The 15,448-nt window shown below is 40.2% G+C and overlaps 1 protein-coding gene across 1 annotated transcript in view; it reads right to left on the reverse strand.

Moving 5' to 3' along the window:
• The window catches only part of HPCAL4 (hippocalcin like 4), a 49,135-nt gene extending 34,247 nt beyond the window's left edge, over positions 1 to 14,888 (reverse strand). The window contains exon 1 of the mRNA XM_089676679.1: positions 14,591 to 14,888. The gene's annotated coding sequence lies outside the window, so the exon portion shown is untranslated. The remainder of the gene's footprint in view (positions 1 to 14,590) is intronic.
• Between the last annotated feature and the right edge of the window lie 560 nt (positions 14,889 to 15,448).

A 15,448-nucleotide genomic window follows, 5' to 3' on the forward strand; every position in this document is an offset into this window, starting at 1 on the left:
ATTTGTGAGGTCAGGCACTGATGTCAGACAAGAAGGCCTGGTTTGCAGTCTCCGCTCTAATTCCCAAAGGTGTTCTATCAGGTTGAGGTCAGGACAGACCAGTAAAGTTCCTCCACCCCAAATTCCATGTCTTTATGGACCTTGCTTTGTGCACTGGTGTGCAGTCATGTTGGAACAGGAAGGGCCATCCCCAAACGGTTCCCACAAAGTTAGAAGCATGAAATTGTGCAAAATGTCTTGGTATGCTGATGCCTTAAGAGTTTCCTGGAACTAAGGGGCCAAGCCCAACCCCTGAAAGAGAACCCCACTCCATAATCCCCCCTCCACCAAACTTTGTTGCTGACACACCTCTGACAATCTACACTGTCCCAAAATAGTTTGCTGCAGTTTTAGTAGGCCCATTTTCTGGACTTAATAATTAGCCAGATGTGTGAATGTGTGCCAAATTCACCACAGACAAAATTCAGAGCAGTTAAGCTGGCCATAAATATATTGGATTTTTTTTTATCAGACAGTTGACTGATCAAGAAAAAACTAAACTGATTCCTCTATTCACACATTTGAAGTGGATGAAAGATTCCTTCCTGTTGTGCTATTGTATTCTGACAGCGGGGCTAATCTGTTGTTAGAATACACTGATTGGCTGCCAGCGCTGATGAAACAAAAATATACTAACAGTCCCATTCAAAAAGAGTCATTCATACTCCTCTCGAACGGGAATGGCCATAGATGGATCAAAATTTGACCAGAGTCTTCTGAACCGGCTGAATTTTGCTCCATCAATGGTCAGCTTTGTGCATATGTGAGCTAGAACAACCTTTTTAAACCCTGGGGTGCCTTGAAGTTTCTTCCGGGGTGCCTTGGCATAATGCCTAAAAAATGCCCAAAAATTGTATACAAGTAATACATTACACAAAGCCATAGGTGTTCATTGTGCACCATTACAACCTTCTAGTTACCAGCGTCCTAACAACCAATGACTCATCCAATCCACATGACATGTGAAATAACATTGCTTCCTATGGTGCCTGTTCACATATGTCCGGTGCACTGGCTGTGCGGATTCATAGTTATATAGTTAGTGTGGCTGAAAAAAGACAAAGGTCCATCCAGTTCAACCATAGAAAAAAAAAGTTATAATCCTATACCCACAGTTGATCCAGAGGAAGGCAAAAAAAACAGCAAAGCATGATCTAATTTGCTCCCGCTGGGAAAAAAAATTCCTTCCTGAGGCAATCTGATATTTCCTGGATCAACTTTACCTATAAATGTTAGTATCCAGTTATATTCTGTGTATCTAAGGAACAATCCAAGCCTTTTTTGAAGCAATCCACTGAGCTGGCCAGAACCAACTCTTGAGGGAGTCTATTCCACATTTTCACAGCTCTCACTGTGAAGAAACCTTTCCATGTTTAGAGATTAAATTTCTTTTCCTCCAGACGTACAGAGTGCCCCCTTGTCCTCTGTGTTCACCTCAGGGTGAATAGCTCTACACCGAGTTCACTATATGAACCACTGATGTATTTATACATGTTGATCATATCCCCCCTTAATCTCCTCTTCTCAACAGAGAATAAATTCAGTTCCTCTAATCTTTCCTCATAGCTGATCTCCTCCATGCCTCCTATCAGTTTAGTTGCCCTTCTCTGTACTTTCTGAACTGATGCCCAAAACTGAACTGCATATTCCAGATGATGTCTTACTAATGATTTGTACAGGGGTAATATGATATCTCTCTCTCTGGAGTCTATACCTCTTTTGTGAGCAGTACTTTCAGGTTTAGGTGTGGATTTCAGGCTTGACTTCTATGGGAACTGCTCCTAAACTACATATGTGTGAACAGGATAAAATCCTGATCTAACCCTGTCCTGAACCTGATGTAGACCTGACATGAACTGCTGAACAACTAATGTGTCAATTAGCTGTGAAACCTGAGCTTCAATCCACACCGCGTATGTGTGAATCAGCTCTCAGCCAGAAGACTTTTGTAGCTTATGGGCCTTGTATTTTAACTGTAGAAGTTACAATTCTACTCATTTTAGAAGTGTAACATCATAAGAACGTTACAAAATATAGAATAGTAGACACAATGTTAAGCAGGAAAGCCCTCCTACAGACTTTGTTTTAGCTCTAAACAAGAATAAACCAAATTACAGAGCAAATCTTAAATCTTCTCAAACCTCTGTACTGAGGTACACCAGTGTTTATCAGTTTGCTGCACACATGGATTCACATTTCTGGTTGGTTTTCAATTGAAAACAATGTCAACATTTTTAATTTAGTAGGCTATTTTGAAACCATATGTAGAGCCACGGGGATTCATCCAAATGTGTAATTATAAATAACTAATCCCCTGGCCAAGCAAATTAAAATCTTATTAAAGAGATCTAGCCCATACAGAAATAATAAACTAGTCAGCTTATTCTGAAGCAGATGTTCCTTCAATAAATACCTGTATATTCTCATAGTACCCTATATATTTCCCCAAAGGCTTTTGCTTCAAGCTGCAAAGTACCAGATTTTGCCTAACATTGCATTATGGACCTTGCTAATTCTACGGGTCAAGTCTGACAATGACAATTGGTAGCTAGAGAATAGCACCTTTGAGACTCCTTTCTGAGTACTGAGTCCCCAGAGACTTTATTATAATTCAGGCCGCTATAGCTAAAATGAAAGCATCTGTGATTAGGCACCTAAACATTTTCCAACGTATTTTAGCCATCCATGCACGAGTTTTGATGACTGCAATACTAGTTAGAAATTGGTGCTTTTTCCCCAGGCCTTGGTCAAAAGGTCCTTATCTTTACTTGGCTCCCACTAGAACAGCAGACTAAGACAGCAATAGTTGCATAAGGGAGAGTGGGAGAACTAGGTGAAAAATATGAAGACACATGCTGCTGGCTTGTCACTTTGCAATGTTGATATTGTATTACCACTTCAGATACTTTAATGTGTATTATTAATGGCAGGTTGGTAACTAAGTGATCATCACTGCCAGAATATCTATATATATATATTTTATAGATATATGCCAATAATTTACTCTAAGGCCATGGCTGTCTTTAATATGGAGTGGACCCTGGGCAAACATTTTCTTAGCCCCCCCCCCCCCATGCAAGTTATGTGATGATGCTGTACTGCACTGGTGACAGTATTTAACACCTTCGCGCCGGCTGCACGCATATGTGCGGCATCTCAGTGGGTGGGCCTTGATGCTGAGAGACTGCACATATACGTACCTAAAGGTAAACAGACATGTGCCCCGAGCGTATGGAGGCTAACAGATCGCTCCTGATGTCTACTTGCAATCGGGAGCTTTCCAATCATGTGACCGTTGTGACAGCCAATCACGCCAGTCACACGGTCACAAACCCTGCCCCGCCTACCGGCATCTAAAACCCCTTAAAGGACCGGGTGGTGCTGGCGTAAAGGGATGAAAAAAAAAATTGGGGAATTTTTTTTTTTTAAATTTCCTAATTTTCACAAAAAAATTGTGACAAAAAATTACAACTTCAAAAAACTCACCATGCCTCTTACTTAACACCCAATACTGTCTACTTTCCAAAAAGGGATCATTTGGGGGATATTTGTACTGTCCTGACATTTTTGGGCCTCAAGAAATGTACAGTACACCAATATTGATCAATTTTCAAACACTGAATACAGTATATACCATAGTTTGTAGACACTATATATTTCCTATAGACTAAATAATATACACTGACTTGGGTTATTTTACCAAAGAAATGTAGCAGAATTTTGGCCTAAATTTATGAAGAAAGATTATTTTTTATTTGCAAAATTTTATAACCGAAATGAAAAAAAACATGTTTTTAAATATCACCAAGCTCTATTTGTGTGCCCAAAATTATATACATTTCATTTGGGTACAGTGTTGCATGACTGAGTAATTGTCATTCAAATTGTGACAGTTCTGAAAGCTGAAAATTGGCCTCGACAGTAAGGGGGTAAAAGTGTCTGGTACAGAAGTGGTTATAACAGAAGAGACCCTAGTAGTCTTTTCTTTTATAAATGTCCTCCCTGCCTGCCAGCGATAATGTGATGTGAACCCCAAATGCAGCTGAAATCAAAAGCACCATGCGATTTCCCTGTCGCTACCGCAACTGCTCTGCATTTTTCAAACCGTGGGCCAGACATCTAAACACGTAGCGTGTTTCTGGGTGCTGGAAACGATTTCAAGGCCACTGCATTTTTAAAATGTTGCATGCACCTTCCCACATGAAAGAAAAATATATTTGAAATATATTTTAAAAATATTCTTCCCAAATATATTGTCGTATATTAGAAATACTACAATTTTTATTTATACTATTCAATAAATATATATATACAGTTAGGTCTATATATATTTGGACACAGGCACTATATTAGTTTTTTTCAGGTATTTACCAAAACATATTCAAGCTATAGTTCTATAATGGATAAGGGCTGAAAGTGCACACTCTGAGGTTTAATTTGTGGGAATGTACATCCAAATTGGAGGAAGTGTTTAGGAATTACAGCTCTTAAGAGTAGCCATCCCCCCTTTTTCAAGGGACCAAAAGTAATTGGATAATTGAATATAATAAAATGTTAATTTGTAATATTTTGTTGAGAATCCTTTACTGGCAATGACTGCCTGATCTGATCAGTCTGGAGCCCATGGACATTACCAAAGACTGGGTTTCCTCCTTTCTGATGCTTTGCCAGGCTCTTACTGCAGCTGTCTTCAGTTGTTATTTGTTTGTGGGTCTTTCTGCCTTTAGTTTTGCCTTCAGCAAGTGAAATGCATGCTCAATTGGGTTGAGATCAGGTGACTGACTCGGCCATTGCAGAATATTCCACTTCTTATCCTTCAAAAGCTCCTGGGTTGCTTTTGCAGTGTGTTTTGTATCATTGTCCATCTGTTCTGTGAAGTGCCAGCCAATCAACTTTGCTGCATTTGGCTGAATCTGGGCTGACAGTATATCTCTAAATGCTGCAGAATTCATCCGACTGCTTCTGTCTTCTGTAACATCATCAATAAACACCAATGACCCAGTGCCACTGGAAGCCATGCATGCCCATGCCATCACACTGCCTCCACCATGTTTTACAGATGACGTTGTGTGCTTTGGATCATGATCTGTTCCAAACCTTCTCCACACTTTTTTTTCTTCCCGTCATTCTGGTACAGATTAATCTTAGTTTCATCCGTCCAAAGAATGCTTTTCCAGAACTGGTCTGGCTTTTTTATATGTTTTTTGGCAAAGTCTAAACTGGCTTTTCTGTTGTTCAGATTTATGAATGGTTTGTGGTGAACCCTCTGTATTTGTTCTCGTGAAGTCTTTTCTTGATTGTAGACTTTGACAATGATACGCCCACCTCCTGGAGAGTGTCCTTCACTTGTCTGAAAGTTGTGACTGGGTATTTCTTTACCATAGAGAGGATCCTGCGATCATCCACCACTGTTGGCTTCTGTGGACGTCCATGGCTTTTTATGTTGCTGAGCTCACCAGTGTGTTCTTTCCTCAGAATGTACCAGATTGTTGATTTGGCCACTCCTAATGTTGCTGCTATCTCTCCAATGCATTTGTTTAGTTTTTGAAGCCTTACAGTGGCCTGTTTCACTTGCATGGACAGCTCCTTTGAACGCATGATGTAGGTTCACAGTAATAGATTCCAAATGCAAATACCACACTTAGAATCAACTCCTGCTTAATTTAACTTAAACTTTTACCTGCTTAATTAATGAAGAAATATTGAAGGAGTAGCCCACACCTGGCCATAAAACAGCTTTTGATTCAACTGTCCAATTATTTTTGGTCAATTGAAAAAGGTGGCAGTGGCTACTCTTAAGAGCTGTAATTCCTAAACCCTTCCTCCAATTTGGATGTACATACATTCAAATTAAACCTGAGAGTGTGCACTTTCAGCCCATAACTATTATATAATTATAGCTTAAATATGTTTTGGTCAATACCTGAAAAAATCTAAAATTGTGCCTGTGTCCAAATATATATGGACCTAACTGTATACATATACTGTATGTTGAAATGCGTTTTTATTACAAAATACAGTATATGAAAAATATTTTTTAAAATACATTTTCAAATATACTGTATGTCTTTAAAAATACATAATCTACATTTCTGGAATTCATTTACAAATATATGTAAAAATGACTTTTTTCTATGTTAAAAAAATCTGAAGAATATATTTAAAAAAAATATATATTTTTTAAAAAATATTTCTTTTTTTAAATATATTCTTCAGATTTTTTTTAACATATAAAAAGTCATTTTAACATATATTTTTACATATATTTGTAATACATATTGACATACAGTATATTTGAAAATGTATTTTCAAAAATATTTTTCATATATTTTGTAATAAAAACGCATTTCAACTTAATATATATATATATATATATATATATATATATATATATATATATATATTTATTGAAATATATTGAATATGGTCAAAATTATAGTATTTCAAATATATTTTTCTTTCATATGATTTTTTTCTGCTGGAAACACAGGCACGGCAGCCCTTCAAATGAATGGGCTGCTGTGCCTGTGCAAACCCGCATGGATGTGAACCAGGCCTAAAAGAAACCCATCAAGCAGTGCTGCGTTGCACTATTTTTATGCATGGAAGATGCCATGGTCCAGCGCCACTGGTGGCCCATGACCTCTAATGTTTAGGAACAGTCCATAGTCTATATGGGGAGAAGAACCTACTTGATTCTGACCAGCCGAGCTCTGCTCACCACCTGCAGGCTCTCTGTGCTGCCGCTCCCATCCAATATCAGCTCCTACCCATGGCCTCCTGAGTACCCAGGATATAGGCAGCATGGCATGGGGCGGGGTCAGAGAATCAGTGGAGTTCATGGCCCCACACACTCCTTGATTGCTGGGGAGTAGTAAACAATTCAGTGTGCCGCTGCCCGTCTCCTATCCTGTGTACAGTGACCCAGTCGTTCTGCAGTGCCAGTGGGGCCCCCAATTTGTGGACAGCACGGGCTCAAGGAGTAGCTGCTTTGGGCCCCAAAACAATGACTGGGCCCTGGGCAGCTGCCCCTTGTGCCCTGCATTAAAGATGGCCCTGTCTAAGGCCTTTTTAACACCATACATGCAGAAAAACTGCCAGAAAAACTGCGCAGATTTCACTTGCAGAGATTGCATCAGTTTTCCGCAAAAATCTGCACGTGATATTACCCCTGGTTCACATCTGTGCGGGTGGTGTCGCTACGGAACCACACAAAAATCCATGCAGCCGCACCACCCGCACAGACGAATGCGGATCCACGGGCCGGTGCCATTAGTTCTAATGGCACGCCACCAGCACTGGAAATCGCAACCGTACTGGGAACCTCGGTTCCCCTGCTGGGCTGTGTTTTCCGAAGAAGTGCAGGGACTTCTTTCCTGTCTGTCCCAGGGCACGGGAGTCCATTCAAATGAATGGGCTCTCGTGCCCACGCAAAACACGGTCCGCAGGAACGCGGAAATGTGAACCTAGCTTTAATGTTGTGGTTTAAACAGGGCACATAGTGAACAATTCTTTTTCAGCTGCTGACATAAATAAAATATTTACAACTAACACTTAGCAATTCATTATGCCTTTTGTCGGTAATAGTGATATACGTTTCTTCACCCTCTGACACTTCTGGGCAATCTGTTCCCTTCCTTCCTCTCTTGGCCTACCAGGGTCCGGCTGCTGTCTGTGAAGCCTCCAGTGCTCTGTGAGTGACAGCAGGAACAGACAAAGTTTTCTCTGCCTAGGCCAAGCATCGGAACGCACTGCTGTCAATGACAACGTGCAGTTGGCCACCTTGATGAAATCATGGGCCATGCAGGGCTCATTAAAGAAGGCCTCTAACACTCCTAAAGGCTCATGCACACAGGCCTACAAGTCTCTGTCACCTAAGCTCAAGAAATCTGTGTTTACTGCCCTGCTTTTCACTGTATTTTATGCTGTACCCGTGTAAACATTTGTGCTAATGTTTACATGCATACAGTATAATGGATCCTACCACTGCTGCTCAGGGCCAACATAGAAACATTAGTGTGTTGACACAAAAGCTGGGGGTCATGCTACTGTTGCAGGAATGGCTCAAATAAAGCCAACATGTAAACAATTAGGCAGGCCATAGACAAGTAGAAAAATGAGTAATCCGTCAAACGAAAATCAAGATTGTCATTGGATTTTACATACGATTGTACCATCAATTGCATAGAAAATAACATTTTTTTTCCTCATTTGTAGAATGATGCAATGTATTTTGACCTTTTGGCTTGAAATAATAACACTGGGTTTATTATGTTAAAGCTCCATCAAAAGAGGATGTTCCGCTTTAAAGTGTTACTAAACCCAGGACCCTGCATTCACTATATCTGGTCTCTCATAGTGCACAGAACATGGAAATGCAATTATTTTAGGAAATATAAACTGCTAAATACCTTTTCTCATCAGCAGTTAAGAGCAGTCTTATGACTTCTGTCAGTGTCCAGCACTAGCTAAAGTTTGTAGGAGGAGTTTTCTTTCTGCTCTAGGAGGATGCAGGACCCCTGACCTCTGTCTAACCAGTGCTGATTGGCCCCGTGCTGATCGCATGCACTCTCCCAAGACAAAAAAAAAACCCTCTCTAGCAATACACACCAAACTGAGCATGTGCAAATGCCTACAGTTCAGTCTGTCTTATCAGGAGATAAGAAGTGGTTGCTTGAAAAAGGGGAGGAACAGAGAAGAAAAGATCAAATGGCCTTTTTACACAATGCAGAGCATTAACTCCTTAGGTTCCACAGTGAGTATAACAAGCATGCTTTACTGCATATGCAGGCTGATTTTACTGTTGTGGGTTTAGTAACACTTTAAGGTCTCGTTCCCCACTCCCTGTTAAGGATTGGGACCTTGGAGGAGCAGCGTAGGCTGGAGAGCAGGTACACAATTTTAACATGTACCCACTCCTATTTTCGCTGTGGTCGCTTAGGCGATCGGAAGCGGAAGTTGTCCTCCCTCCCCATAGTCTTCTGGGACACGACAGGTCTCAAAAGACTACGGGGCCATTCACAAAGTGCAGCGCTACTCACGCATGCGCAGTGGGGACCCGGCTGTGAAGCCGCAAGCTGTCCACACTGAAGATGCCGGGGAGAGAAGACAGCCGGTGAGACCAGCCATGGTGAGGACACTGCTGGATCAAGGGACAGGTGAGTGTCTGTTTTTTAAAAGTCAACAGCTACAGTTTTTGTAGCTGTTGACTTTTATTTTTTTTATATCTTGACTGGAGTTCCGTTTTAAACAGCTTTGCTTTTCACACTTCCAGCCCCATATATCTGGATTCCCTGTTGTGACTACAAGGCTGCAATACACAAAATGATGAATTCACTTGTCCCCTATAGTCAGCTCTAGGTGCTGGAAATTTTTTATTTCCTATAGTAGAAAACAAACACTACACTAGAAAAACACACAGATCATCGAAATAAGACAGAACTTTTGTGACAGAGAACATTCTTTTTGCCCATGCACATTTCAGTTTTATTCTTTTTTTTTTTCAAACGAAAACCCCATACAGGATTAGAAAATTGATCATTCTGATCAAAAATTCCATCATGTTTGATCCGTCATTCGATGGGCGCACGAAAATCGGCTGTTGCTGTGGGGACACTAATGATTCGAAAATCAAACAATCATTCTTTTAACATGAAATTTAATTCGTCGTTGGACTCATGTATGGCCTGCTTTAGTGTGTAATGAACAGGCACACTTATTTGAGTCATTCACAGGCTGGGGAGAAGTAAGGCAGCCCATAGATGATTCCATTTTCTTTCCTTCCACTATGGGTGGAAGAAAAGAAAAAATGTCTTGATTCCTTTATCAACACAGTTAGTGATGATGGCAGAATCCTTCGTGCAGCACTATTGTGTTCTGCTGGAAGGGGGGCATGGGGAGCCATTCTAGCTGGCAGAACACAGTGATTATTGCTAGTGGCTATAGCCACTGGTAGTAATCCGATGTAAAAAATTTGGTTGTACCCAAGTTGATCGATGGATCGACTTGGGTACAATCAAAAGCTCCATGCATGAATCAAATCTCGGCTGGTACCTGCTGAACTGGCTGAATTGCAATCCATGGCTGGATTTAAAGGCCATACAAGCTGTCTGTTTACATCTCAGCTCATACAGACATCAGTGGGTGTATGTCCGTATAGTTTAGGTGAAGTACAGACACCTTTTTGTGCAGGAGCTTGCTGCCAAGATCCTGCACAAAATCAATACAGCCATGTGCATGGGGTCTGAGCATCAGAGGGTGAAGAACACCACAGGGCTATTATTGACATAAGGCATTAGTGAGTGCTAAAGGCAAACTTTTTAAGTAAGTGAGCAGCCTGAAAAGTGATGATGACTGTGTCTCTTTGGCCTCTTTCACATGAGTGGCCAGGGGGCAGAAAAACAGGTGGCTGAGCTATGGTTTTTCCACGCCCAACCATCCACCTAAACCCTAACATACAGCAAGAGGGGGCTGTACACATGCCATGTCCATTATGCTTTGAGTGACTGTCACAATGAATTTAACACAGCTTTTCAAGTTGACAGGCAGCAGCACTTATCAAACTTGCCCATTCAAGTCAATAGTGCCACGCTGCAACCACAAGTCAACATGTGTTAGTTCCATTTTAAACTGCCTTTGGGCAAAGAAAAAGAAACACACATTCGAGGCATCCTGAACTCTCGAAAGCAGCTGTTTCTAAAAAGTGGTCCACCATGAATTTCTGTTCAGAGACAGTTGCATTGTGAATCTAGCTTTTAAGAACAGGTTGATTGCTAGTCTGATGAGCGGACTGACACTTTTCATGTGAAGCCACAATATGATGATGATGTACATCTTCTCCTACATCAGTACATCTGTATATACTTGGAGGCGCAAATCAGGTAAATGTCCTCTTTACCTTTCTTTAGAAGATGGATTTACAAAAGTGACATCAAAATAATATCCCCCCCCCCAACTACCTGTCATCTCAGCATGTGTAAGAATGACCTTTTTATTAACGGATAACAGTTTTATTAGTTTATATAATATGCTCAGGGCTAACAGGAGGGCTTAATATATGTTATTTACTTTGGTATACATGTATTGTGCCGATACAATGAAAACCAATATTACACAATCCAGGAGGCCTAGAAAACTTGCCTGGCCAGAAGCCCTTACTAGCGCTGAGTTCCCATGGAAATGTGGGCATATAACTACTATCAATTAGTTATCACTTAGAATTCCAACTACAGGGGTTATTGGTGGCAATTACTATTGCCAGGGTATTAGGCTGTACTATTGTGTATTTTACACGCATTTCGGACCAATGTGTCATGAGCATACAGTGCTATATTACATATTTTAATATCATTAAATCTGAAGTTTAGGCATGGCTTTTTTTGCATAGTTATTTTGGTCCAGCTTGGTAAAGGGTTGTGGCATCGCCACTTTGCCTTTCCACCCCGTCCAATCAGGGAATACTGTGCATTCATTTTGAAAATGCGAAGTGTTCTCTGAATGGCGACCGTGCTGAGCAAACCACCTCCTGTGTTCTCTGTGTAGCAGGGCAGCTGCTTGGCATTGGACTCCATGTCTAATGGCTAATGGCCAATACTGTAGTAGCAGTGCCTACAAAGTGATTTCCAGATTCTACAGGGATCACCCAGGTATGACACATGCATACTTACTTGGTTCAAGCTGTACCAATATATTAATGCAAACAAAAACATACCTTGAAAAAAATAGCTTTTGCGGTTTCCTTTTTTTTTTTGCTGCTATCACACACTACATTCACAAATGGGGCTTTTAGTGTCTTCTGTTTCATTGTCACTAAAATGCAGGAAGATTTGGCGATCCTGATTCTTTCCAGGGACCAGTACATTACAGACAGGGTTGGGTTTACCTTTAGACACATGTCTATAGGTGTTAGAGGTAAAGAGTTGGCTTTCCCTACATAATTATTGGTTATGCATTTTTTTCAATCATCAGTAGGTTGTTATCTCATATAAGGTTACTTACATATTATCACAATATTTTAAGCCAGGCTAGGAACAGGAAAACATGAACGTGTACCCTAGTAAATGGGTGTTACATGAGGTACCACAAGTTGTGTGCCTATAGGCTCCAACCCTGATTACAGATAATAATTCCCGCAGTGATTTTTTTAAAAACTTATATTGCATAATTAATCATTGTCAGACTCATAGTTACATAGTTAAGTTGGAAAAAGACACAGGTACAGCTAATTCAACCAATTAAAAAAAGTAAATAGAAAAACTCCATATTCACAATCCTATACTCATATTTCATCCAGATGAAGGCAAAATAAACTATGAAGCATGGTCCACGTTGTTCCATTAGGCAATAAAATTCCTTCCTGATCCTACAAGAGGCAGTCAGATATTCCCTGGATCAATAATCTCTGGTATTATTACCTATAAATGTTGATATCCAGTTATATTTTGTGCATTTAGGAAAGCATCCAGCTCTTTTTTTAAACAATCTACTGAGTTGGCAGACCTAGACCTAGTCTAGTCCACATTTTCACAGCTCTTAGTGTGAAAAAGACTTTCCGCATTCAGAGTTTTAATTTCTTTTCCTCCAGATATAAGGAGTGCCCCTTGTCCTCTGTAATGACCTGAAAGTGAATAACTTTACACCAGGGTGTACCATTTCCCCACTTAATCATGAAACACAGTGAAAACGTTTTAATTTAGTGAACTACCATATATTAATTTAATGAACTGCTGTATTATTTTATATACAGGATTTATAAAGCTCCAATAATTTGTGCAGCGCTTAGCAACCTGAGGGCAGATGGTATAGTTACAATACAATTCAATACAAGAAGAATCAGATGGCCCTGCTCATTAGAGTTTACAATCTAAGAGGGAGGGTCATACAGGGCCAGAACAAGGGGTGGGCAGAAGAGGCGGCTGCCCTGGGTGCTGTGGCTTACTGTAGGGATGGGGGCATCTTCCTTCTGTTACATAGCTAACAGGAGTAGTGATAACAGCAGTGATTTTGACAATTGAGTGACTGGTGGCCATAGGATTCCCTAAGCTTGCACATCTTGAACGGGAATGTGCAGTTTGGCATCTTTGCCCTGGGCACTAGATGACCTTGACCCAGCACTGGGGTCAAGTAATACAAAAAGGTAATAACTGTGTGGGGTGAGCTGATGGAAAAAATAAAAATACCGTTGTTGGAGGCAGGATAAGCCTCTCTGAAGAGAAGGGCTTTCAGGAATTGCCTAGAAGTGCACAGATTAGGAGATAGTCAGACAGAATGGATTAGGGAGTTCCATAACATGGGAGAGGCTCTGGAGAAGTCCTGAAGGTGTTTAAGGAAACCCTGGTTACAGTTTCCCTCTACTTCATTAAAGCTATAGTAATGGTCTTTAATACTGCAGTTGCTAGCATATTTCTATTGTATTGAATGAGAACATAAATGTTGATGTTTTGGGATGTTTGTGTTAAGTTCTTCAACAGCTATCTCAGTTTACCTTAGCACAGTCTGTAATATTAGTGTGTTGACAAGTGTATTTGTTTTGCCAGTGTGTGTACAACCTTGTATTTGTTTACGTGTGATTATCATTTAAATTATACTCAATGTAGAAATGATGATACTTGCTCCCATTTGCATACTATGTCATATTTTCATGCCACCATTGTATTTTAATTATATTCAATATAGGAATGATGATACTTTCTCCCATTTGCATACTATGACATATTTTCATGCCACCATTGTATTTATTTGCATAGTTTTATTTATTTATTTTTTCACCTTACTGCCTTTCTTCTTTTTTTTTCTCTCTCTCTCTTTCTTTCTTTCTATCTATCCCTCCCTCTCAGCAATGCAGGATCAGCCCCATCTTCCGTCCTGTAAGTGTGAGCTGGTGCTGAGGAGGTTTCCATGACAACTCTTGCCTGGTACACACAGAGCTCCCAGAGTGCATTCTGAGGGTGTTTATATGCCTCACTTTCCCCTGCAAAGCGTTGTCACCCCCCTCACTGGTATTCACACTGAAAACCCACACGGTCCTTTGAAAGGAGCCACTGTCTCTTATTTGTGTGTATACACAGCAGAATCATTGAGCAAAGTCAGTACCATTTGTTATTCTATAGCCGTTATCTACCTGTAGCTGTCTAGACACACATGCCCGTCCTTGTGCATTAATATATATATATATATATATATATATATATATATATATATATATATATATATATAATGTTTTATTGAAATACAGAATATAGAATTGCCATTGATGCTATTTATCTCTTCTTTTCAGTGCTATATCCTCATGGTATAAAGGAAAAATGAATGTTTGATGCCCAGCCAGTGATGAGACATCCTGTTTTAATCCCTCATCCATGAGAAGGTAGCATGTGAAATGATTTTCTGAAATGCTGAAATATATCCCAGTTACGGTTTATATGAATAGTAATCAGATATTTATGGAAGGGATAAATGCAGACGCACTTGTCCTTAGCATCTCAGAGAAACCATATGGCACACTGCACAACCTATATGATAGAAGATGGTGTAGCTGTGGATATGCACTCACCTGACAAGTGAAAGCTAGCCTTAAGTTCTTTAGCGTTGCAGGATCTGTTCTTCTGATCCTCTGTCCTCTGTTCTAGTGCCTGAGCTGGCTCTGATGGTCACGATGCAATGGTTTTGGGGGGCACTAAGCAGAATCTAGATCACGATGTTTCCTAGTCACTCAGTTGCTTAGACACACCCTGCGTAGAGAACAGCTTCTGTCATTGGTGGGCTAATCGATCATTCAGGTAAGATGCCTTTGTGGCTCAACAGTTTGCTCTTCCTTATAGGGGCTACTGGTGTTAGTGGCTAGGATGCAATTGTGTCTTTCTGCATGAGAAGTAGCAGGCTCCACACATTGAATTGTTTCTATGGAAACAGTATCCATTAGATAACTGTGCAGGGCTCTGATGGAATGATGCAACGGATATATACATGCCTATAAAAATACAGATACATCTGTTGTGTACGTATGAGCCTATCTACTACGTACATTTACTAGTGTAGAAAGAAAATGTGGGAAATATCTTTCTTTTTGTACACAGGGTACTACTAATTATGTATGCTGCACAAGCATTCAATTGGAACCCTTTTCTGTGAAAATTTTTTTATTCCAAGTCCCTGAATCCAGCCTGTTTTCATGCTGTGTATAGTGATGTCATATCGCACCGGATGTAGAATTATGGAAAACATAAAGTCCTGGCTCAGCCTTGTGAAAAAAAGAGAAAAGCCTCTGCAACAATGACTTACATTAATGTAATATTACATATAGAATTACCTTACTAAGGCAGAAAACCCATGTGCAAGCAAAGAAAGCAAGATGTCAAATTGAAAGGTACATACAAAACAGGTATGATATATAAAATGCTTCCACACTATA

Source organism: Staurois parvus, unplaced genomic scaffold (genome assembly GCF_062004578.1).
Source record: "Staurois parvus isolate SC_StPar_1 unplaced genomic scaffold, SC_StPar_1.0 ptg000172l, whole genome shotgun sequence".
Classification (NCBI taxonomy): Eukaryota; Metazoa; Chordata; class Amphibia; order Anura; family Ranidae; genus Staurois; species Staurois parvus.